Source organism: Neofelis nebulosa, chromosome 9 (assembly GCF_028018385.1).
Source record: "Neofelis nebulosa isolate mNeoNeb1 chromosome 9, mNeoNeb1.pri, whole genome shotgun sequence".
Classification (NCBI taxonomy): Eukaryota; Metazoa; Chordata; class Mammalia; order Carnivora; family Felidae; genus Neofelis; species Neofelis nebulosa.
In genome coordinates, this window is record NC_080790.1 from 85,294,876 (window position 1) to 85,318,814 (window position 23,939).

Consider the following 23,939-nt stretch of genomic DNA (forward strand, 5'->3'; position numbering starts at 1 on the left):
GAGGAAGTACAGCCTGCTCCACGAAATACGGAGTAAAGGACAGACGTGACAGAAACTGCTAGTACTTTAACATAGTTGTCACTCCTCGTTAATCCATAAATTTCACAACATTTTCTCTCCCTTGGTTTTAGTGGGTGTTTTTAGTGTTTTTAGGTGAGATTGTCTAAATACTAGTTTTTTTCTCGGAGATACCTGTGTCCTTTATCATCTTGACCAGAAGACTGGACTACATCACCAGTAAAAATGTGCCAACTGGTTATTAATGGCTAATACATAGCTCCCCCCCACCCACCCACCCAACTTCACCCTCTCTTTTCCCTCCCTTCCCCCCACCATATTGCTAGGTCTCTTTCCTCTTTTTCTGAAGGCTAATAGTTGTAAAGAATAGCTTACAAGTCTATAAGATATTTTTATATTAATCACTTCCCATTAATAACTATATGAAGTTCAGTTTAAATTATTAAGCTGTTTTGGGTTTTCTGTTTCTGTTTTAGTTGTTTTCCTTGTACTGAAAGAATGTAGTTCTAAAATCCTGATTAGGGTCCACACTGCATTCCCCCCAGTGTGATTACCAGCTCAGACTTTCTATGTCCCTGTCTTTCCCCAGTATGATTCCATATCTACTTTACTGGTGCTGGGGGGTTGAGCTTTTTTTGATCACTCCTCAGATACACCATACAGAGCGGTCACATTTATCAAGTCAATGTATCAATATTTACCATGTGGGAAAATGAAAAGTGTAATGCCTCAGGTTGTGAGTCCTACCGATGCAAAAGGCTCTGCTCAGTTGAGTCCCTTCGTCTTGTACTTAAAAAAAGTATTTGGGAGTGACACAGCAACGATTTTATGGATTAATTTCCTCCTAATCTCATTTAGCTGTCATTCACTCTTTGCCTTCTCTCATCTTCCTCTCTCTTCCTCTGATATCGATGCAGGGGTTAAAAAACCCGGAAAACTGTGAGAGCAACAGGAACAGTTATTTCTTCCAGACAGACCCTGTGTCATTTTCATAAATCAAGCCCAGCCAGATGGCCGTGTATTGGGTTGCATTATTTTAAGCACCAAATCGTACTAAAAATCACAATCATTTTGATTTGTGAAATCTGAAAAAGGCCACATTTATTAAACAGAGAGAAGGAAAAAAATGAAAACAAGAAACCACAATTTACTTTCCTTTGCCTTCATGTCTCCTCCTTCTCTTGCTATTGTAATCTCTCTGCCCAGCAAATTTACAACCTGGAGGGGGGGTCGGGGGTGGGGACAAACTTTATCATTTTCTGAGGGTCTGCAGGGGCAAGCAAAACAGGCCTCATGAGAAAGCTGAGGATTGGGTGTGGTTGTTTTTATATGGTGAATACTACTGGCACGTGAGATGAAATCCTATTTTCCCTACAGGAATGGTAGTGGTTGATTAGACAGAGAATAGGTCTATTTAAAATTTTAGGAGGTATTTGCTTACTTGATTTGGCTGACAACAAAAGAACTAACATTAGATTTCACACTGTTTTCTATTAAAAAGCAACCTTTTTTGCTGATTACTTTGGAAGGAGCCCCAGATTTAAGGGTAGGAGAGTAACTTTTCATTGGCAAAGAAGAGAAAGCAAGCCCATTTTATTTCATCATTTTGCATTTTTTACAGTGAGCTCATGCTTGCACTCCATATTAAAAAAAAAAAATCAACCCTTTGAATGTATTTACAAAATGAAATTCATGTTTGAAAAACAAAAGAGGGCAGCTATAACTGAGAGGTTTTGTGCTAAGGCTTATATTGTTACACATGTAAATAATGAAAATATTGTTATATATCACCAGATCTTTTTAATGAATTTGGTCATTGTGTTCCTTTGCAGCGCAAGTGTCTTGTGCTTCGTAAAGTGCCCATTTGTTTCCTCCATTTCAATCCACCCCCTCCTCCCCTTCCAACCCAAAGGAAAGTGACAAAGTTCTGTTCCATCAATCTGGCTAATCCTGAGCTAGGCCCATTTATAGTTTGCAGTGTCCTGTGGCTCCTGATCACTTGTCCAAGCCCCTGTCACCTCAACCACCCAACCATCTTCCCTTGCAAGTCTGGGCGATAAATCATTCAAGGTGTATTTAAAATAGTCACTTTACTGTTGTTGCTCTGCCTTTTTTTTTTTTTTCTTAAAGTACTTAGCCAAGGACTACTTCTTTGTTCCAAAATAGAACTGTTCATTATTGATCTTAGAGTTTCCCTCTGCTTCCCTGTAGCCTCCAGTGTTCGCTTATTACCATGCTCATAATCTGTTTTGTATGAATGGTTTTCAACATTCAGAGAATAATTGGTTCTAATATTAAATGCAGTATATACTATTGATAGTTTTATCGATAAGTGTAATATTTTAAATAATTTTAACAATTAAATTTGTTTTTTAAATTATATATTTGTAAAGTATTTATCCTGTTGGAAGCAACAATATATTGTTGTATTTATTCGTTTATTTTTGTAATAAATGATCAACCTCTTCAAGCTAAATCAAAAATGACACTTTTATATATTTATACAGAATGCTTTTTAGGATATGGGCATATTTGCACCAATTTGTATGTAAATAGAGCAAGAGCCATCAATAACTTGTAGCTTTCAGAACTAAATTGAAGGAAGAAACATTCTCTCCGCATGGAGTTTAGTTTGCCCAAGTTCCAGGGTAATTAATCAAACTCTAAAATGGATGCAACAAGTATTGGCACTGGATGCAGACTTGAAATTAATTATTTAGGTGGTGGACCTGGTTTTTTTCAAGGCAGAAGGATAGAATCGAAAGAATTCTCTTCTTTCATGAAATGCACGTGGCTGACCGGACTGATTAGAACAGATGCTCTGTATTGGTGATAAAACCTAATACCTGGCTGTGCTCAGACATCTATGCTGGGGGGAAAGGTGGTGAGAGTTTTGAGTTAAGACTGCGAGGCTATCCGTGACTCAGAAGCAAGGTGATGTAGGAAGAAAGAGTTGTGTTATGGTTGTTTTTTAAAAATAGTTCTTCTTAAAATGGCTGTGGTAAGAACCTCTCCCTCCTAGTCCTGGTCAGACAGCATGAGCAGTCAGTACAGGTGTTGCTGTTGCTGATGTTGGTAAGAGCGATGCATGTCAGAAGCGTGGGGGCCACCTCTCCAGCTCTCCGGTTCTGTAGGTCACTTGGTCATCTCTCAGTTCCTCAGGGCGACTGTTCCGAGGGCCTGAAGTTCACCCACGTGACCTCCCGGCTGCAGGAGCCCCACCGTGGGCTTGATCTTGATTTCAATAAGGAGATCAGAGGGCTCTGGGTTTGCCTGAACTTTCCAGTCTAGGAAAGGAAACAGTGCGGAGGCTGGAAGGCATGGGTGGGGGTGGGGGAGCGGAGATAGCAAGAGGGGTACTTGTGTAATCAGATTCTTTGATTTTGTTAGCCTGGCTCATGGCCTATTAATTAGATTACTCTCTCTCTCATTCTTGATTTCACATCCGTGTTTGTTCCTGTATCCTAAAATGTGGGCGCGAGCGTGGTGAGCAGGAGCCTATGATGTCACTGCCGGCCAGCGGCGGCCGCCTGGCCTTCTGGAGGGCTGTGGGCTGCGTTCTTTATGAGTCGGGTCTTCCTCAAGGAAGAGTTGGCTCTGGAAGTGACCTCAGAGGGGGTCTGGGAAGAGGGCAACTGGCATTCTCGCGGCGGCACGATGTGTGCGCTAGTGTGTGTGTGTGTGTGTGTGTGTGTGTGTGTGTCCTGCGCGCCTGTGGGTGCGGGTGAGGGGAGGGGCTGCGGAAATTCGCGGCCTGGACTCCGAAGCCCTAGGGATGCAGATGGCTTGCTCAGGTGCAGGGCCTGCCTCAAGTGGAAATGGGGATCAGAGAAGCGGAGGAGGGTAGCGCCGGGGCAGAAGCCCGGTTTCTCTCTGGGACGCGGGGCAGGCGGGGCGCCGAGGCGGGGCGGTGGCGGTCGCGGTGGGGTGGCCCGATCCCTGCTTGGCCCGGCCCGGCCCGCGGCCCGGCCGTAACAGCTGCTGCCAGTCCCACAAGTTGTTTTCCTCGTGGCGACCATTCAGCAAAACGCACGATCCTTTCTCAAAGATTTAAATTTCGCGGATGAATTACCATACACCGGTTGCTTAGCAACTAAATTCAAGCAGGGCTAAGAATATGCAAGCTTTTTGTATTCTCATTAATAAAATGCCACTCTGACACAGCAACCCGACTTTGGATCACTGCAACTTCTGTAAAAGCCGTAGGAGAATACAAACCGATCCTGCCATTTAATTACAGATCAAAATGGCTTGAAACGCGATGTTTTGTTCATCTATCTTCCTAAAAGCGATGTAAAAAATAACGGCTTTTCAAGAGCAGTAGTAAATTCTTTTTTTTTTTTTTAATGGAGTTGTCTATCGGGGTTACTGATAATTGTCAACTGAAACTTTTTTGAAACACAAGGTTGAAATATCTCCTTTCATCAACATCTCTGCTCTCCCCCTCAGTCCCCTGTCCTCTGATCCTTCGATCATTCCCCAGCCTGATAATGACAATTATTATCATAATTCAGGAAATACCCAGGCCTTGGGAGCCCTGGGGACTAACGGGCAGTTGGTAGAGCAATCGACAAGGCCGGTGGCTGGAGAAAACCTAAGAAATTGCGGAGAGAGAGCGAAATGAAAACTTGGCGAAAGTTTCCTTGGAAGGTGGGTCGGCTGGAGGTCGTAGAGGTACTGACGAACACTTTTTGGAACGCCTGGGAGAATTAAAGGTAGAAATGCCTGTCGATCTCTGTTCCACGTTTGCGGATTTTCCGTGCTGGGGTCCAGCCTCCTCTCCCCGGAATTCGGTTGCAGCCTCCCCCTCCGCGGACCGCAGAGTTCAGAGGGGCTGAGTTCAGGGCCTGCTGACCCCGGCTCTCTCCGAGATCCACCTCCCCGCTGCCCCCAAGCCCTGGGGCCCTGGAGGAAAAGCAACCACGGAGTTGGACCCCCTGGGTCTTCAAAGACTCTGGCCCAGCCCAGGGCCCAGAGCCTGGGATTTACAGAAGGGGGGCACTCCGCGTCCATTCCCGAACGGTGCTGTGCCTGGAAGGGGGCGCGCTGGCTCAGAATAAGGGTCTAACGCTTGGCTACAGTTCGAATGTGGGGGGAGTAGGGGTCACAGAGGACTGGCCTCGCAGGCGGGTAGGTCGCATTGTTTGGGAACGCGCCTGGATCTAGGAAGCCGGGGCTGGGGAGGCGGCGGGGTGGGGGTGGGGGGGCAGGGCTGGAGGAGGCTGGTGGCTTTGTGAAGTTTCGGGCCTCCAGGCCCTGCGCGCCGCACTGGGGAGTGGAGTGCCTGGGTCACCCTGGGCACTCGGCCCGCGCCTAGGCGGAAACTCGAGCGCCCGGGGAACGCTGCATGTGCCCGGCCCCGTCACGGTCACCTCCCGAGCACAGTCCCCGGCTGGAGACTGCGGGCCCCGGGCCTGCGCGGCGATACTGCGCTGGCGGTGGGCGAGCGCGGGCCGCAGGGGAAGGCAGGGGTGCCAGGCGTCGGGTCGATGCCCAGTCTACCCGCCGAGACGATTGTGCGCCGGCTTCGCTTTGGAAGCTGCAAAAGGAGGCCGCGGTCCTCTTTAGAAAGACCCAGGGGCAAAAGTGAAACTCTCCAGACTGGTTCCAGTAACATTCCCAGGGAGCCAACCCCCCTTGCTTACACTTTGGCAAACGTGAGAACTTTAGAGGTGGCTCTTCCCCAGGTCAGTATGGACGCTGAAGGATAACGACCCCCACACCTCGACTGACTCAGTTTTTACCCGATTTCTTTCTAGTGAGTTAAAAAAAAGAAAAAGTGGAAAGTAAACCATAAGTTGAAATATGTGCTCTGTTAAGTGCTCAGAGACATTAGAGTTCATTTTTCAGTAAAAGGTACATAATAAACAGGAAGCCATTTATTTACAAATACAATTGTCCCAGACAAGTCACATTCCATGTACGTAATTCATTAATGGAATTCGTTCCTTTTCCTCCCTTTGGAAAGAGAAATTTTAGCTTTTAAAAATAGCCAAGTCTTGGAGGAGGGGAGAGTGGTTAGTTACCTGTTCCTAGAAAAGGAAGCAGGGAAGTCTGGCCAATTCCTGGCTGTGGGGGGTGTTAAACAGTATAAAATAACAATTTTAAAGGTATGGGGAGCCTTTTTTTTTTCCTTTGTCACTCTCCAGAAAATAAGTTTGTTGATCTGAGTTGCTGTCACCAGACTTGTCCAGTGGCAATGCGCTGGTAACATAATCCTAGTTGGCCTGTGTGCATCCATACATGTGAACAAAACTAAAATTTAAATAACTTGAGCTGCCTGGGAATACACCAGAATTTTATCCGTAAAACTCACTTAGTTGCCATAGTTTTAGAAATGTCTGTGGAAACGTGCCTGCCGTTCTCTCTCCTTGAGAGACGTGATCCTGGGGAGATGCTCCCACACAACATCTTAGTCACCAGTGTAAGCCAGAATCACTTACCTGGAGAACCTGGGTTTGGTCTTTTCTAATTTGAGAAGCAAATTAGTGAATCCCCTTTCCCTGCAAGCTGGGAGAGGGACCTTGTCCAGGAGAGAACCATCTGGGATGGGCGGAAGACAGAATCAAGTGTGGGTCTCTGAGTGACCCGGGGAGTAGCAAGTAAACATCAAAAGCACAGGGCACGCTGAGGTGTATCTGGGGCTTTGTGACATCCCAATACAAGGCATGGTACAAAGGACAAAAAAGAATGATAAACTGTTCCTGTTTCATTGTTGTAGCTACAAAATAACAGGACGGACACTGAGAGGAAAGCAAAAACATCTTTTAATATGAAAACAAAAACAAAAGGACAAGGGATGTTCTCATGAAGAGCTGCCTGGGAGATTGCACATTAGTTGTGTCCTCCAGGACTGCCTCTCGGCAGAAGGCAAGCCCATTTAGTCGGCTGGAACATTGCACACTGAAATAGAATAGATATTCATTTCAAAGAGCTCGCTTTGTGCCAGCACTGAAATACAAGGTGCCCGAACCAGCTACCCTCACTCCACCCAGGTTCAGACGGGGCAACCTCCAGGTCTGAGTTGGGACCAGACAGGTTTGTGCTCCTCCCCCACCCTGTAAGAATCTGGGAGGGAGAGTCGTTTTCATTTGCACCTCCAAGGTTGGAAACTCTCCAGCAGAGTTTTTAAAAATAAACAAGTCTAATCAGAAAGTGTAGTGCCCAGAAACTAACAAAATGAAAATAAATGTCTTGGTAGCTTGGTCTGGACAATCTGTAGGTTACAATGCGGAAAAACCCCTTAGTGAGCACAATGACGTCTACAGTATCTTTGATTAACCTTGGGGAGGGGTGGGGGACAAAGCTTTCAAACTTCCTCAGGTGGTCCTACCGATTATACTTTGTGCTCCTTGAAGATTTCATCCAGGGCTTTAAAAATGTTTCAGACCTGAAGAATGTCTTTAATTCTTCTGAGAACTATTTAATAGTTGTCCTGGAAGTTTTCAACAAGACAGGGATGCCAAGTAAGTAGTCTGGGGTCCAGTGAAGTCCACGGGGTGGTAATGGTGGATACTCAAAGGCACTGAGCAACCTGCCCCTGTAATGGGCTTTCTGCTTTTCAATGAGGAGGGGCCGAGGAGGTCAACACTATTTATATATGTACCTGATCCCACCGGCTTTCCTCTATTTATCAAAGAGGAAGACCTACAAGGGAGGGGGTGAAAGGGAGGGGAGAGACCAAAAGACAGATCAGTTACTTCCCCACTTTGTTCCTGGGCCTTGAACTGGGCTTCAAGGAGGGGAATAAAAGTCTCCAGGGAATGAACGCCCCCCCCCCCACACACACACCTCTATTAGCCTCACCCTGACACTCTCACCCCCACCCCAAGGCCAGAAAACCCTGTGCCGGCTGATTTGCGGCAAAATGGTAACTTGAGGAACCCTGTGTGAATGTGTTACATAACATAGGGAGAGGTGCTTACGCTTGATTTTTCTTCCAGTGGCTATGAGCAGGCAGAAAGGCCTAGAAAGGAGGAATGAAGACAAATTAAATAGGAAATCTATGGAGAAATGCATAGCCCTATACAACGAAGCATGTAAGTTTACCTGCACCTCTTGTGTGCCAGAGTATCCTTTAAATACCCTACCTAGAAGTGTGCTTTGACCAAAGAGGAGGCATGTCTAATTTGGGGTTTGGGGGAAGGACAATTATACCCAAGGAGGCTGGGATCCTGTGGCCCTGGAGACAGTAGAAGCCAAGTTAGTTCCAAGCTCTGTGTTATCCCCACCTGCTCTTTCTGATGGAATCCTCACGTCCTTACTCTGGGAGGGCAGGTGACCCCTTCCCCATGCACCCTGCTGTGCCCACCCCAGTCACCCCGGCCTGTGGCAGGTGAGCTACTCATTCGCCAGCAGCAGGAGCCCACCGCTGCAGCAGTCCGAGGTCACATTCAGAAAGCTTGTCCTTCCCCGGAGAGCCTCCCCCAAAGGCGAAGGGCGGTGCGAACCGAGTTCCTCTGCCCCAAGCGCGAAGGGGAAATCCTAACCAAGGGACAAGCATTATGCAGGAGAGGATCTGCAGCGGGCAGTTGATCTGGGCAGATCCCCAGCGCCAGGCCCTCTCCGCAGAGGGACGGGGCTGAGGGGAGGGGGCCGGGGGGGGGGGGGGGGAGCGTGCTGTGGTGGTGGCGGGCGGGCCCGGGGAGAGGGAGCAGCCGAAGGCGCGCAAGCTGACAAAGCTGTAACAAAGGATTCAAGCAAAAGTAGTACCAAGGATCTTTAAATTATCACACACCTTACAGGCGTGTCCCCAGCTCCCGGGACATAGAGTCCGTTGATTGTTCCCCCGGGCTCCGCAGACGTGCCCCGGCTGTCAATGGTGCAAGGCTGGCTGCCCGGCTTCACGGCCTCGGCCCCTGCGCTCCCGCAGGCCCGCCGCGGGCATGGGTGGGTGGCGGCGCCTGGGTCCGCCGAGCCTCGTCGGTGGCTGTTCCTCCGGTGGCTCAGTGAGGCCGCGGTCTTGCTGGGCAACATCCCTGGCCCTTGGTTGCTCCCCCCCCCCGCCCCCACCCCTCCGCGAAGGTCATGGGCTGCGATCAGGCCTGGCAGTGGAGGCCCAGAAGCAGTCCACACGCCTCCCTGCTGGACAAGAAGAACGCTGGAGAAAAGGGGAGCTCCTGGGTTTGGCGGATGCCTGAGTCACCATGGCCTTTGCAAGGAGAGCAAGCAGGACACCATAGAAAAGACGCCCCCGGGACGTGCTTTTGAGGCTTTCAAGGAGGCTAAGCTTGGGCACTCGAGTCCTCCCCCCACCCCCGCTGAGGCTCCCAGAGCCCCCCATACCCTCTGGCCCTTCTGTCACTGCTGCCCCCAGGCCTACCATCACCACCAAACCTTGGCAGTGACCCGGCGCCCCTGCTCTGGGTAGGTATTGGTGGATAGGAGTTGAAGCCCCAGCACCCGGTTCCGGGAAAGTTGAGACCAAAGCGGTAGGGGAGTGATTGTGAGTGGTGAGGCAGAACAGCGTAAAGACCCCAAACTTCCCCCTAGTGCCCCCACTGGGTTCCCGAGGCTCCCCCTTGCAGCTGCCGGGGCCTTTGAGAGTTGATGAGAAAGGCATTTTTTTTCTGGGAACTCTGGGTCCCAGGAGGGCAGCTGGTGAGGCAGGAGAAAAGGAAGAAGCCCTCATGCTCTGAGGTCAGGAGGACGAGTAGGGAGAAGAACCCATCAGGACTCGGTGCCCCTCCACTGGCGACAAAGGAGGTGATGAGAACAAAACTGGGGAAGAAGGGTAGAAGTGGGTATAAACTGTGTTCAGTGACCATCCCTCTCCTTCATGGTGTCCTCTTTCTTTAATTCAACCCAGAGGGGGCCCCTCGGAAGAGCTGCAGACTGTGGGGCTTCCAGCCGCCTGCGCCCACCCAGCAGGGCCTCACAGCACCCCCCCCCCCCCCACCAGGGGCAGCCCAGAGTGGAAGGTCTGCCAAAGTTGGCTCAACCCTCAGGCCAGGCCTCCAGAGGCTTCTGCCCTCCCACCTCCCCCCCAACCCTGGCTGGCCTGAGCTGGGCTGGGCTGGGGCTCCGACCTCACCAATGGCCTCCGGAGTGGGGCCGGCTAGGAAATTCCAGCCAGGCAGCCCAGCATGGCAGAGAGAACTGGAGGGAGGGAATGACACTACCCCTGGCTCCGTACAAGTGCAAATGAGATGCATTCTGGCTGATCAGTCCACTGTATTTTATGCAACTTAATGTCGATGTCTTGTCAACTCTTCCCATCGGGAAGAATAACAGAAAATTTTAACGAGAATTTGTGTGTGTCTGTGGTTTCCGACTACAGTTCCGGGCAGGGAGATGGGGTGAGGCTGGAGACAGGGAGGTTTGCTGACATGAGCAGCGTTGTATAAACCCCCCTAAAATGCATCCTTAGGCCACAAAGAAGGAAACAAGAGGCAGGATGGGTTAAGGTTGCTGACAAGAGACCCTGATGCAACTAGTTGGATCTCTGGCTGGGGAAAGTTTAAAGCGGTGACATTTCTTTTCAAGGAGCAAAACGTATTTGTATTTACTTGGGTGCAGGGGACAGATCAAACTCCTCCTCCCAGCTTACCTGACATCTTGAATGTCTAAGGGCCACTTAGGGGGAGTCTCAGGAGTCCACCAGAAGAGAAAAGGACCGTGGAGGCCCTCTCTGGGTGACAGCGTTCGCTGCCCTCTTTCTGTGTCAGTTTCAAAGCAAGTTGTAAGTTGAGGAAACTTGCCTCCACCTCTGACCAGACTCGCCCACCAGGTTTCCTGAGAAAGCAAGTCCCATCAGACCTAGATGATCGACGCCTCCTGTAAAGGGAGAGAACGGCAGGGCAGGGCGAGTCCCAGAGACCAAAGGAGCCTCCAGTGTCCTGCCCCAGGGCCACCTCATGTGGTTCACATGGGCGCTTTGGGAGAGCTCTCGTCTTTTTCTTTCTTTCTGTTCTTTCTTTCTTTCTTCATTTCTTTCTCTTTTTTCTTTCTTTCTTTCCTTCTTTCTCTTTCTTTTCTTTCTTTCTCTTTTTCTTTCTCTTTCTTTTTTTCTTTCTTTCTTTCTTTCTTTCTTTCTTTCTTTCTTTCTTTCTTTCTTTCTTTCTTTCCTTCTTTCTTTCTTTTCTTCCCTCCTCCCCCCCACCCCCCCAGCACAGAGCCCTAGAAGTCCTGATAGTACAGCCAGAGAGGACTGGAGGGCCAGCTCCACCCTCCTCCTCCGCCCCTCCTCATAGGTATTGTTGTCTCAGGCTTGTCTGCAGCTGACCCAAGGCAGGGGAACAATGGGTTTTCTAAGCCCTGTTCCCAAGCCCTGCCCCTCTCCCCCCTGCCAGGCTCAGTGGTAGGCAGGGCACAAATGGCTGAGAGTAAGGGGAGCTTCGTGCCAGCTCTTGCCCCCTCTTTCATGATGTTCTCAGGGTCAGCAGGGAATTTGTTGTTGACATATGAAGCTGTCCTGTGAAGATCTGCCTCTGGGGTCGGTCGGCTGCCCACTCAAGGAAGCTATGGTAGTTTTATTCTCAGGACCCAAGGTATTATGTAGGTTACTAACAGTCAGGGCCAGGAAGGAGAGACAGGCACCCTGGGAGCCAGTGAAGGGAGACTACCCCAGGCCCATTTCATTCAGGTGAGGTTGTTGGACCCTCCAGGTGGCCAAGATGATTCCACGCTATCCTGTTACCTGTGGAGGACTCCTTTCTCTGCAGTATTCCTTGGCTGAGGTGTGAGATGCCCTCACTGCTGGGCAATTAACTCGAACAAAATAGAACGGGGAGGGGGTGATCATGTGCTTCCCGTCAAGACAAGGGGCCACCCGGCACTCTGAAACTATCCAAACTTTTACGCTGCTTAGCAGAGGAGTCTGCTGGTCGCCAGCAGCTCAGGTTTCTGCCGTGCAGTGTGGGCATGTCCATGCCCGCCTGGTAAATACATCAGAACCAGATGTATGCTGCTGCTCTGGGCTTCCACCCAGGGGCCAGGGTGCTGGGGACATGTCCCAAACAAGACAGACTTGAAATTCATTGCCCCCCACTCACCCAGCGGCCTGAGAGGCCACTAGAAAGGGCTGGACTCCAGGGCAATGAGCAGAGGTGACCTACAGCAAAATGAGCTGCTAGCTCCTCTCCAACGGTTTGGCCGCCTTTCTCCCCCTGCTGCATGGTGGCTGACCAGAGCCCCTGCAAGTTGCCCCGTCCCTCTCTTCTTGCTATGGGATCCCAACAGGCAGCTGGTTCCCTTGTGCCCTCCCAGGTCAGTTCTTTCCATCTGGGATCACAAGGTGTCCACAAAGAGGCAGGGAGGAGCGAGAAACCATCTTCACTAATAAACAAACCCAGTCACAGTAGCCTGTACCTCAACAGACCCTTCTTGCTACCCTTTACTTCGCTAGCAGTCGCTCAGCTTTTGACAGGCCAAAACCATTTCAACCCACGAGCAAAAAGAACAATTTTAAAGGTAGGCCCCGTTCCTCATTTCTCCTTGGCTCCCCAAGTTCACCATCGCTCACTTCCTCACCTCCCAGCCATCTGGATATCCATTACCCCATCCGAAGGTCTCAAACACTTGTTCCTTAAAATCTTCTGGGGCTTGAGCATTTCCCCAGTCACTGGTGAGGGAACACACCCTCCCCACTCCAGGGCCGCATCCAAGCCTGGTAACTCATCGCATAACTCGATGCCCCCCAGAAACACAGATTCCCTCATTTATCAGGAGTAGCAATAAACTTTACTGAAAGAGAGAAATTCAGCATTGACTGTGCATGGGATACCTACTGGTGGACTCTTTGAAAACATCCTCTCTAGCTTCTGACCTCCTCCGTTGGGGTGGAGTGCTGTAAACATCTTAGGTAGCAGAATTTGGAAACAGCTTGATCACCGCCAGCAGCTTTGGGGTCCTTCACTCCAACCATTAGTAATAAAGTCATTAATAGTCATAATGGGCATTTAATTGCTTGATCTGATTGGTGCTTTCTTCCCGACCCCATTTAGTTTCTTGGGGGAAGTACAAGGGGTCCAGAACCAGTAAAGGGAAGCCATTTGCAGGCCACTTTCTCAAGCAGAAGGGAAAGTACTTTTGTTATATTTGCAGACATGTGTCTCACACATTTTTCCCCCTGCTTTTTGTAAACTATCTAAGAATAAACATTACAGATCTGGGTTTTAATTTCTCCAGATGGGATCATAAAGTACCTAGGAGATTATATATATATATATATATATATATATATATATATATATGTAATAGAATTGAGGACACATGTCTGCTGTTCACACTGAAAGCCGAAAAGAGGCTCAAGGCGAAAGGAGGAACAATTGAACCGTCCGTGGGACCGAGTGTGTGAGCAAGTTCGCTTTATTCCTTCTCAGGAAGAGGGTCTGCGGCGGCGAGGGAAAGTTTCCCCGGGTGTTTGAAGAGGCACTTGGCAAGGCTGGCCGGACCTTCCCACCAGCCAGGCGGCTGGGCTGGGGGCTTCGCGACCCCTCCTCCCAAATCACGCCCCCCCCCCCCCCCACTCTGTGCTCGGGCTCTTCGTTTCATCCAGGCTGTCCTCTTAGGAACCCCACCAGAGAACTTCCTCCGAGGGTCCAGGCTGCGCTCCCTCTGCCCTGCCCCTGCCTCTCCTGCCCGCTCCCCCCGCGCCCCGGACTCACCCCGAGCGGTCCTTCCACTCCGCACAACAGACAGGAAACCGGCCTCAGTCGGGGCAACATCTGAAACCACATTTTATCAATACCATCAAAGACCAGCGCACACACGTAGGGCTCTGAGCTCCGGAGCCCGCTTCTTGCCGAAAACCGGGTATAGGGGGAGGGCAGTTAGGGCGAGAAATCCTCCCTCCAACCGCGATTTCAGCTTTCTTATGGAAATGAACGCGACGGGCCGCTCACCCCGCGCCCGGCTCAGGATCCCCAGCCCTTTGCTCCCGTTAGCCCCCGCCCTTCCAGCCCCGGGTTCTCGCCGGGACCGGCGTGTGTGGACGCGCTCGCCGTGCGCCCCGGCCGCGGCGCGCGAGGGGACCCGGGCCGGTGGGCTCCCCTCCGCCCGGCTGGCCGCCGCCGGCGTTACATATTCAGAGATAGCTACTTTCTTAAAGGAGAACCGACCGCGCGGCAAAGTTCAGAGCCGAGGGGAGGCACAAAGGAAGGTGTCGGCTCCCGTGTGTTCTCGAGGTTGGGGCGACGCATCCCCTCTCCGCCGCAGTGCCCACTCAGACTGCATTAAGGAGAGGATCGGGGGCCCGGAGCGCCTCTGGTCGAGCCACTCTTCTTGGAGGGCGTGGAAGGAGAGAGTCACTTGGTGTGTGGGGACAAAGCTCCCACCTGGATCCCTAATGGGTTATTTTAAAATTAGCGATCGCAGCTTACGCCCTAGGGTACCCAGGGGCTTATTTCAAGAGGAGGCTGTTAGATGGCACCGCTCGAGCTCAAGGGCAGCAAGAAAGTTTGCCCTTGGTTGTTGGAGACGCACGCACGCACGCACGAAGTTTATTAAACCTTGCACCGAACAGTTCCCTTTGAACGGTTAAAACAACAAAACCACCACCTGCCCCCTTCTTTTAAAAAGAGAGCTGGGGCAGTAAGTCGGGACAGAGGAAGGGGTTGTAATGAGCGCGTCACGACACGCTGGTGTCTGCGCCCCACTTCGCGGCGCGGCCCCGGCCCCTCTCCCTCTCCCCGCGCACCCGGCACCCGCGTTCCGGGGCCGCGGGCGCCGGCTTCTCCAGGCCGCGGCCGGGCGCCCGTCTGCTCCCGGGAAGCGCCGCCAGGGCCCCAGCAGCGAACCCGAGTGTTTCCCACTTGGGCAAAGAAATGGCGAAAGTTCTCGGCCGGCCCTGCGGAGGGGCCTCCTAGAAGCGCGCTCCGCCCGGGGCCCGGCTGACCCGCGACGCGGGGCCCCGCGTGGTGCCGGGGCGACGCCCGCGCCTGTGCCCGGCCTCGCGCGCGCCCTCCCCATCACTCACACTCACACCCCGCGGTGCTTTTTGTTCCGGGCCAGGCTCACTTTCACAAGTGGTTAGAAAAGTCTTGAGCGCCATCTAACGGGAGCAGCAAAAAGTTGGCGCTGGGTGGAGGTTAGGACCCAAGAGGCGCAGGGGCCTGGCCTGGAGGGTTCTCTCCCCCCACCCTCCTCGCACTCCGGGACTAGACACCACTCCCACCCCCGCCACACACGTACACACATGCTCCGGAATCCGGAACCCCCCTCTGAAGCCCACTTTCTGAGGGAAGCGATACCCGTTTGGCCTGCCTGCCCGCCAGGGGCTGTCCCCTACGCCCCTGTCCTCTCTTCCCTTCCCTTCCACGGTCCCCCAGGCCACCAAAGAAGTCGGATCACCTTGCACCTGAGGTGATAGGGCCCTGGTGTCGTTCAAGTTCTCTCTTTTCCCTTTTGGGCTCTGAAGGAAAGTCCCAAGTAGCCCTGGGAGGGCACACCTGTCTTCCAAAAGAACAGCCACATAATGAAGAGGTCTGCAGCCAAAGAAGCTTCCAGAGGGTTGAGGAAAGGATGTGAAAGAGGATAACGGTAATGAAACAAAAAGGAAGTGCTCAACGGAGGGCAGTTTGGTCCGGGATGGCCTCAGGAGAGATTTAATGTCCCCAGGGAGGAAAGAGAATGGATTCTGAGGAGCTGTCCTGGAAAGTGGGAGAAATCTGACCAGTGGTGAAGCCCAGGAAGGGAGGGTCTCCAAAGAGGGCAAAAAAGGAGAGTGGAAGAGAGGGACCCACCTACCCAGGAGATGGGTGGCAATTTGAGGAGGTCTAAGCCCCTCCTGAAGGTTCCAAGCCACTGTGAGGAACTTGGTCACCTGAGATAAAAACAGGGGGCACACACTCCTATCAGGTCAGGACATCTGCAGAGGCTGATATCTGTGACCAGCTATGAAACAAAGACGACAAGGAGGAGGGGTGGCAGGCCCGAATCACCCTCTCCTGATATCCCACAGCTGCCGAATGCCCTGCAATTTAACCGTGGAGGTGACTTACCTCTAGTGCCTCCAAGCAAAGGGCCAGAGGCAGGGAAGGCCTGAGAACAGCCTTGGAGAGGATGGTTGAACTTGGCGATGTGATGAGAGGTGGTCCTGGAGTCCAGATTCCAGGGGGAAGGAATGGATCTCATCGACAGCCCTCTGCCCTGCCTTCCTGGGTTTAGAGAATGGGGATTAGAAAGCCCTGGTCCTCCCTCAAGGATGTTATGAGGGTGGAACGTGATGTCAGACATACAAATATTTTCTCTTGTGATAAAATACACACAAATTGATCACGTTAACCATTTTGAGGGGTATTAGTTCAGTGGCATTAAGGACATTCCCATTATTGTACAGTCGTCACCACCTTCCGTGTCCAGAACTTTTTCATCTTTCTGAACTGAAACTCTGTCCCCATCAAACACGAACTCCCCATCCCCCCCCACCCCACTCCACCCAGGCGCTGGGGGAATCATTCTACTTTCTGTCTCTATGTGTTTGACCCCTCCAGTTACCTTATGTAAATCATACAGTATGTGTCCTCTTGTGACTGGCGTATTTCACTCAACTTACTGTCCTCAGGGTTCATCCATGTTGTAGCACGTGCTAGAATTTCCTTCCTTTTCAAGACGGAGTAACATCCTTGGTATGGATAGACCACATTTTGTTCATTTCATTCTTCCATCAGTGGACACTTGAGTTGTGTCCACGTTTTGCCTACCGTGAATCATGCTGCTATGAACATGGGTGTACATTTAGATCTCACGTTCGATTCTTTGGGGGTCTATACCTAGAAGTGGGATTGCTGGATCCTATGGTAATTCTAAGGAGACCAGAGATTCACCTTCTCTTAAGTAGAAAGGAGAGAGAGAGAGAGAAAAAAAAAATGGTGCTTGTCTTTCTCCTGGACTCTTTGATTTCTTCCAACTGAAAGAGATGCTAGGGTCCCAGACATCAGCCATGTGGACTGGTGGAAAGCTTTGAAATCCTTTCTCCTTGGGGGGGGGGGCGGGGGGAGGGGGAAGCAAGTGTGCAAGTGGTGGGGGGGGTGGGCAGCTGCCCTTCTGCTCCCAGAATTCCCTTTTTGGGAGCTCTCTCTCTCCTACAGAGCATCCCTCCACTTCCTTCCATGGCCTGATCTGCCGGTGATCTCATGCCAACCTTATTTAGTAGGTATGTGTAGTGTATTTACAGAATGCTCTAGTATCCTTTCTTCTTTTTTTTTTTATATAGTAGTGCCCGAGGAAACAGATTCATGTTTTCTTTTTGTTTTTTTCTTAGTAAACTCTGCCCCCAACATGGGGCTCAAACTCACCACCCCTAGATGGAGAGTCACATGCTCTACTGACTGAGCCAGCCAGGGGCCCTCAGGTTAGTGTTTTTATTGCCCGCATTTAAAGTGGAAATATCTAAAGCGGGCACAAGATACTGCGTGAAGACTGCGGTGGCTGGGTCGTGGCCGAGGCTTCTAGCCTGAGCTTGACTTGGCCCACTGAAGCACACTGTTCCTTCCATCTGACAGGAGGGCTGGCACAGGACAGAGACGAGAGAAACCAGAGCAGCAAGCCTTGGCAGAGACCTCGGTCTCCCTTCTGCCACCAGGCCAACTTCGCCACTTGCTGAACAGCCCCAGCTCTCCGGTGCTGCTGCTCTCCGGGGTTCAGGGAGTGCAGGGAGGGGGCTGGGCAGCCCCTTGGGGAAGGGTGCTGCAGGAGGCAGTTCCCAGCACCTCACCTCCAGGAGGCGAGGATTCGTCTGGCCCTCCCCTTTAATTGCTGCGTCTGCTCCCCAGAGAGAAGGATGTGCTGCACATCAAGAGCTCGGTAACTTAAGACAAAAGAAGAAAAAAATCACTACTGTGACACACGCAGGCACACACAATCATTTCCTCTCCCCTTGTTAAAGCCACTTCCATGTGAAAGCAAAGGGACAGAAGGATTACGTCCTGGGGGCGCTGGGACCAGGAGACCCCTCAGCATTCTGAAAGGGCTTTGTAGTGTTTGGATCCAAGCCATTTGTTTCTAGAGAGAATCGCATTGGGTACGAGCTTGCTTTTTCCATTTGCAATGGCTTATTAAGTATAAGCATCTCTCTTCTCTCTGTTTACTGAGTGATTAGCTCTCCCTCCAACTGACCCTGCCAGGGGAGATAGCCAAAGTATATCCTTAACACACAGTTACCCTGCAAAATGTCCTTCCCATAAAGCCAGAGACCACAGACAGGACCCCCTGGTTCATTGTGGTGTCTTCTTTTTATAGTCAGCAATGAGGCTCTCCACTGATGGTACCGTGTGTGAAGTGATGCCACCCGTATTTCTACGGTTCCATTCCAGTCACGGGAGAGAGAAGAATCTAGCTGTGACAAAGGCAAGCTGGTGTGTGCCCTCTGCCTGGGGCTTGGCTGGGGGGCCACAGCCCCGGGGCTCAGTGGCTGCCAATGAATCTTTTCTAAGTTGTACAGTGACCCTTCCCACAGAAAACCGTCCTTCATGTCCTGGTGCTTCAGGACAAAGACGAAAGGAAAAAGCTCCTTCAAGCACCTGAATACAGGCAGTTGAAAAATCTGGGAACTCGTAAGCAGTAAAGATTAACCAGATACTGGATGATTAGTAGCTGGTTGCCTGGCTTCTAGTAGATCAGTTTAGTATAAGGACAGACCAGCTGCACTTGCAGACTGAGCCTTAATCAGCCAGATTCCAAAGGTCAGAGTGGAAACAAAATCATGCAATTTGCCCAAATTTCAGAGACTGAATTCAATTGTAGGGTTTGGTCTGGAAATAAGAATGAGTTATTTCCAACTAAGTGGATTCTTTTTCCTCTCTGCCATTTTTTTTTTACTGTGCTATAAGAAATGCCTAAGAAATATCATCGATATTGTTATATAAATATTATGTACTCGCGTATTCCATAGTATAGACTGTAATGAAATAATTAAATCAAACTATTCTCAACCTCCTCCTTATTCTCGATGGCAACTGGGTGCTTGTATTCTGCATTATGCCTTTGTAATAAGCCTGCACTCTTACTCTCCAACAGTTAGAATTCATATGTCAGTGCTGTATTTACTGCATGAACCTTGTACCATTTACAAATAGAATACAGAGCTGAGGCAGATCCTGTATATGGGCGTTGGCTTGTCATCTAAGGGTTGGGATTCTTTTATTTTTTTCTTTCATTTTTTTCACGTTTATTTATTTTTTAAGGAGCATGGGGGCGGGGAGGGAAAGAGAGAGGAGACACAGAATCTGAAGCAGGCTCCAGGCTCTGGAGCTGTTCGCACAGAGCCCACTGCGGGGCTCGAACTCGCAAACTGTGAAATCATGACCTGAGCCAAAGTCGGATGCTTAACCGGCTGAGCCACCCAGGCGCCCCAAGAGTTGGGATTCTTTAATCTGCCAGTCACCCCCCCCCCCGACCATCTCCTGATGAAAAATAGACCTCTCAGATTGCATGACTAGGTGGGAGGGTTCTCGGTGAGTGGCAAAGATTAGGCTTGACTTCTGTGTGATCTCAAGATTCACCGCACCGTGTCCCCAAATTTGTGTACCTGTGCCATACCCACCACACACACACACACACACTCACACACTCACACACACACACACACACACACACACACACACACAACACACACACACATGGCTCAAGTCACTTTTGAGCTCTGGCCCAGTTCTTTCTCCTCTGTGTGTCCAGGGGGCCAGGTCTAAGAAGGGGGCCGTGAGCTGGCACAGGGGCACAATGGCTGCCACACCCTGCCAGTCCTCTGAGGTGAAGTGTGGTTACCTCAGGTGACATCATGAAGAAGGGGTGGGAGGGCTGGTTTTCTGTGTTTCTTATCCTTAATTTCCTATTTGTTCTCTCATGTGTTTTCAAGTCTTTTGAAAAAAAAAAAAATTACCCATCTCAGCCAGGCTAAGAGAAATCATTAGAAGGAAGTTGCTCAAACACTTGGGCCCTGACATTTAAAGATAGTCCTTTGGCGAGCAGAACGGGGCAACAATGGCGAAACGAGAGGAACACCTGGGGAAGAAGCCACGTGTCGCCCTCCTGTCTGTGTACCCTTGTCCAGTCACCATGGCCCCTGTACTTTGTTTTCACAGCACAAAGCCTGTCCCGAGGCTGTACTTGTTCGACTCGGACCTACCGAGCAGTGCAGGCTATGCGTCCAGGTTACAGAAAGTAAGTCACAGATGAGCTCAGAGGGTCTTCCTGGAGCATCCGTTTACTGTAGGATTCTTTGGGGGACAAGTTAGGTAATTTAACTGATAGATAATCTCAAATTGTGCATTTCTATCAAAACGAGCCTGGTTCTATTATTACACAATAGCACACAACGTCATCGTATAACCGAAAACCAAAAACCAAGTTATAGCTGGAGATTGTGGCTGCGGACCCGTACGTGCCCCTTCTCATCCAAACCCATGCAGTTCCTTTCGGCATTAGTGGTATTTTGGTGGAAAATTTTGAGAATACTACCTTATAACATTCCCCCTCCTTTCTGTGGTTCGGATTGCAGTTTCAGGACATTATATTTTCAGATGCATCCTCTCCCCACCCGCCTCCACCCCCCCCCCCCCCACCACATACACAGATTTGGGGCCACCTGTTCACTCCACAGCCAGGAGGATGGAAAAGATTCCTCCTGCCAGATTCTCTCCTTCATCCTGCGTTGTCTACGACAATGCCCTCTCCAATGTTCTGGAACGAGAGAGCCCTCCCTTGGATGGATATGTTACTGTATTTGTATCTTCTGCTGATGCCCTGGATTTCCTCCCTATAAGTATTCCAACCAGTCTACTCTTGCTTCTTCAAGGCAGTGCCCTCAGATCCATTCTGATTTGTTCGCCTCTCCAGACCAAGGAAATGGGGACCAGAGCCCACAAAAGAAAACCTCTACACTCTGCTTTCCTCTTTTCTCCTAAACATCAGAGTGTGTGTGGTTGGCCCAGTCCCAGGAGAACACTGTGGCTGTCACCACGCTCCAGAGTGATGCCTGTGAGCAGGGTACCTGCCTCTCCCCTCGGCCAAGGCTCTGGGACAGGATTTATCTGTTCTGGGCAGGGGAGGCTAGATAAACCGGTACAATTCCCCCCTTTACCCTGTGCAGAGATGGTGGAATTTTATCACTTTAACGCTTAAATGCTCTAAAAAGTCAGTGAGGCAAAGGGTGTGTATGGGAAACAACTTATTACATTAATAGAGAGAAAAGAGTTTCTTATAAGCTTTCAAAGATGAAGCACGTCGAGTTTACTGCACACAGAAGCTATTCACATATCTTTTGTTCCTATCTAATCTTCTTTCTTCACATGGTTACACAGAAGTTCAGCGTCCCATCCCCCCATATACGTACATATTGCACTGTATACTTCTATTTCATGCTGGCTCTTTGCCCAGTTGCCTTAACTTTCTTCTGACATCACCTTGGGTGGGTCTGTAAAAGCCAAGACCTTTGTCTGAGTTCGGTAAAATAGTCGTGGTTTATAGTTTTGAACTATAGCGATCTGTTGGGAGGTTTCAAGGGGAGGGGCCCTGTGGTTCTCGGGAATCAGTGCATTCCTCTGAGCTGGTGTATGCCCATCTCCTAATGAACAAAGAACAGTCTATTGGTCTTGGTCCCCCTGAATCTATGGGTTTGGGTGGGACCATTCTCATGCCTGGGATGTTTGTCACTAGATAATCATTGTTCCCTCCGCCCCACTGTATCTCAAGCTTGCTTTTCTTCTCTTCCCCCTTGGAAAATGGGAGACGAAGAAATAAAATCCGCACTTATAGGGAAATAAGGGAGCAAGTCGATACCTTGCTCCTTGTCCCATTGGTAGAGTTATTGACTCAGCAAAAGATTATTGGAACAGATAAATCTACTGCTGGCGAATGGGTTTCTAAGACATATGCGGCGTCTCAGAGTGAACGGTTGTTTGTTTGTATGTTTTTTAAGTCTTCTCTGAGTTGAAAATTCCAGATAGTGGCCTGACTTAATAAGCACAATCTTTCTGGTGGGGAAGACGTTCATGGTGTCGTTTACCCTTTCCTTCCTTCGGCCTCACGCAGTCTCTCTGTAGAGTGGATGTGGGGACTAATGTGTTCTCACGGACTTTTGAAATCCTACTCACTGATGGCCTGAGTAATCCAGTGGATCTCCCTGTCTTCATCTGCCGTGGTGTGATGTCAGCACTGGAAACCTGACTTCGGAAACAAATTCACACGAGAAGCGCTTTGGGCGGCGGGTACACGGTCTTCCATGATTCTTTTCTTTTCTTTTTTTTTTTTTTAATTTTAATTTAACTTTCTCCCTCTAGGAAAGAACCAAGAAGAAATAGCCCAGAATAAAGGGGAGGCTTTGCAAGGTGGATTAAGAGAGGAATTGGATACCAGAACAACAGGTGAAAATGGCAGGGAGTAGTCAGCAAGAACGATGGACTATCCAGAAAATAAGAGCCTTCGAGATGTAATTTTGTACCTAGATGGGTCCTAGGGGGAAAGTTATCCCCACATCGGTTTCCGAGGCGAAGCCCTCACAGAGAGGAGGGGATGACCAGCTTAACTTCTTTGTGGAAAGCAGGTCTTTCCTGTGGAGAATGGCAGGGATTACCCCTAAATGGATTAAAGGGAAGGAGTGGAGAAAAAGAGCCTGCGTTTTCTGACCTGCATGCAGTGAGAGGCATACCCCAGGGGCCCGGGCCATTAGTGGGGTGAAATTCCCCCGGCGGGTGATGCCCCAGCAACACAGCATCATGCTTGCGCAACACCTTCCCTGGCCCGTTGAAACCTTGGCCTTGGGGCTTTGTGAAACAGTTTAAGATCCTGGATTAGCTCTGGGCCATAGAAACCACACACTGACAGCTCTGGGGTTGGTGTTGTTGTTGTTGTGTTTTTTCTTCCCTTCAAATTGGGCATGCACACTGGTTGGTCTGTCATTAGGCAGGGCTGGAAGGAGCAGCTCTGCCCTCGGTGGGAGCCTTGCGCACTGTGCTATCACCTGCGGAAGATCTGGCACAGGAGCGTCAGAAAGATAGCACAGCGGCTTTGGATTCTGTCCAGCTCTCCGTTCTCAGCCCGGCTCTCTTCTCTTAGCACCTGGGAGACTCTAATGAATGCAATTCTCCACTTCCAGCACAGAGGGGAAACATATTTCCCGGACCCTCCTGTACCAGCCGCGTGTTTCTTGTCAGAAAATCGGCATGTTGTGTTGTAAAGTTGCAAACATTGGAGGATGACGATCGTCCGGGTTCTTGCTGTTGGGGGAGGTGAGGGAGGGTCCGGGTGAGGGGATGCTTGCCTCTCCGCTAATAAGAAGTCAGAATATACTCGGGCTAGTAAAGAGCTCGGTCCCCAAAGAGACCCTTCCTCAGCACCGCTGAGCTTGCCAGCAGCTTACGGACAGAGGTAAGAAAAAGGCAGGAAAAGGGGAGGAGGGTGGAAGGGACATTTTCTGTAGCTCTTGCTTCCCTAGGTGGACTCCTCAGTGGTCCCTTTCAAATTGCTGCCAATGCTGCAGAACTCTCACCTGGGGGGCGCCGATTAGCCTAGAGATCACGCTCATTAAGTTAGGGATGACACCAATCTGGAATGATCAGTAGAGAGAGGATTCTGCAAGGGGTGACGGAGAAGAATGTGAGTATACAAAAGAGGGTATACGATTACATTCAAAATTCGTTTGCAACAGTGATGAAAACCCAAACACGTTTATTTGAGGGTAATATCTGAAATCCACTGGGAGGCAAGTCAGGGAAATACCAGAGGCTGAAAATACCCAATGGTAGAGAGTGCCCGGTCAGGTCAGGTGAGAGCTTGTGGGAGTCAATGTCGCCGCACCTTGAAACTGCTCGCAGAGGGGCGCCTGGGTGGCTCAGTCGGTTAAGCGTCCGACTTCAGCTCAGGCCACGATCTCGGGGTCCGTGAGTTTGAGCCCCGCGTCAGGCTCTGGGCTGATGGCTCAGAGCCTGGAACCTGCTTCTGATTCTGTGTCTCCCTCTCTCTCTGCCCCTCCCCCGTTCATGCTC

General features: G+C 50.4%; 1 protein-coding gene across 2 annotated transcripts in view; it reads left to right on the forward strand.

Moving 5' to 3' along the window:
* POU3F3 (POU class 3 homeobox 3) overlaps nucleotides 1-23,939 on the forward strand; it is a 49,326-nt gene that overhangs the window by 5,456 nt on the left and 19,931 nt on the right. The gene's annotated exons all lie outside the window — the stretch shown is intronic.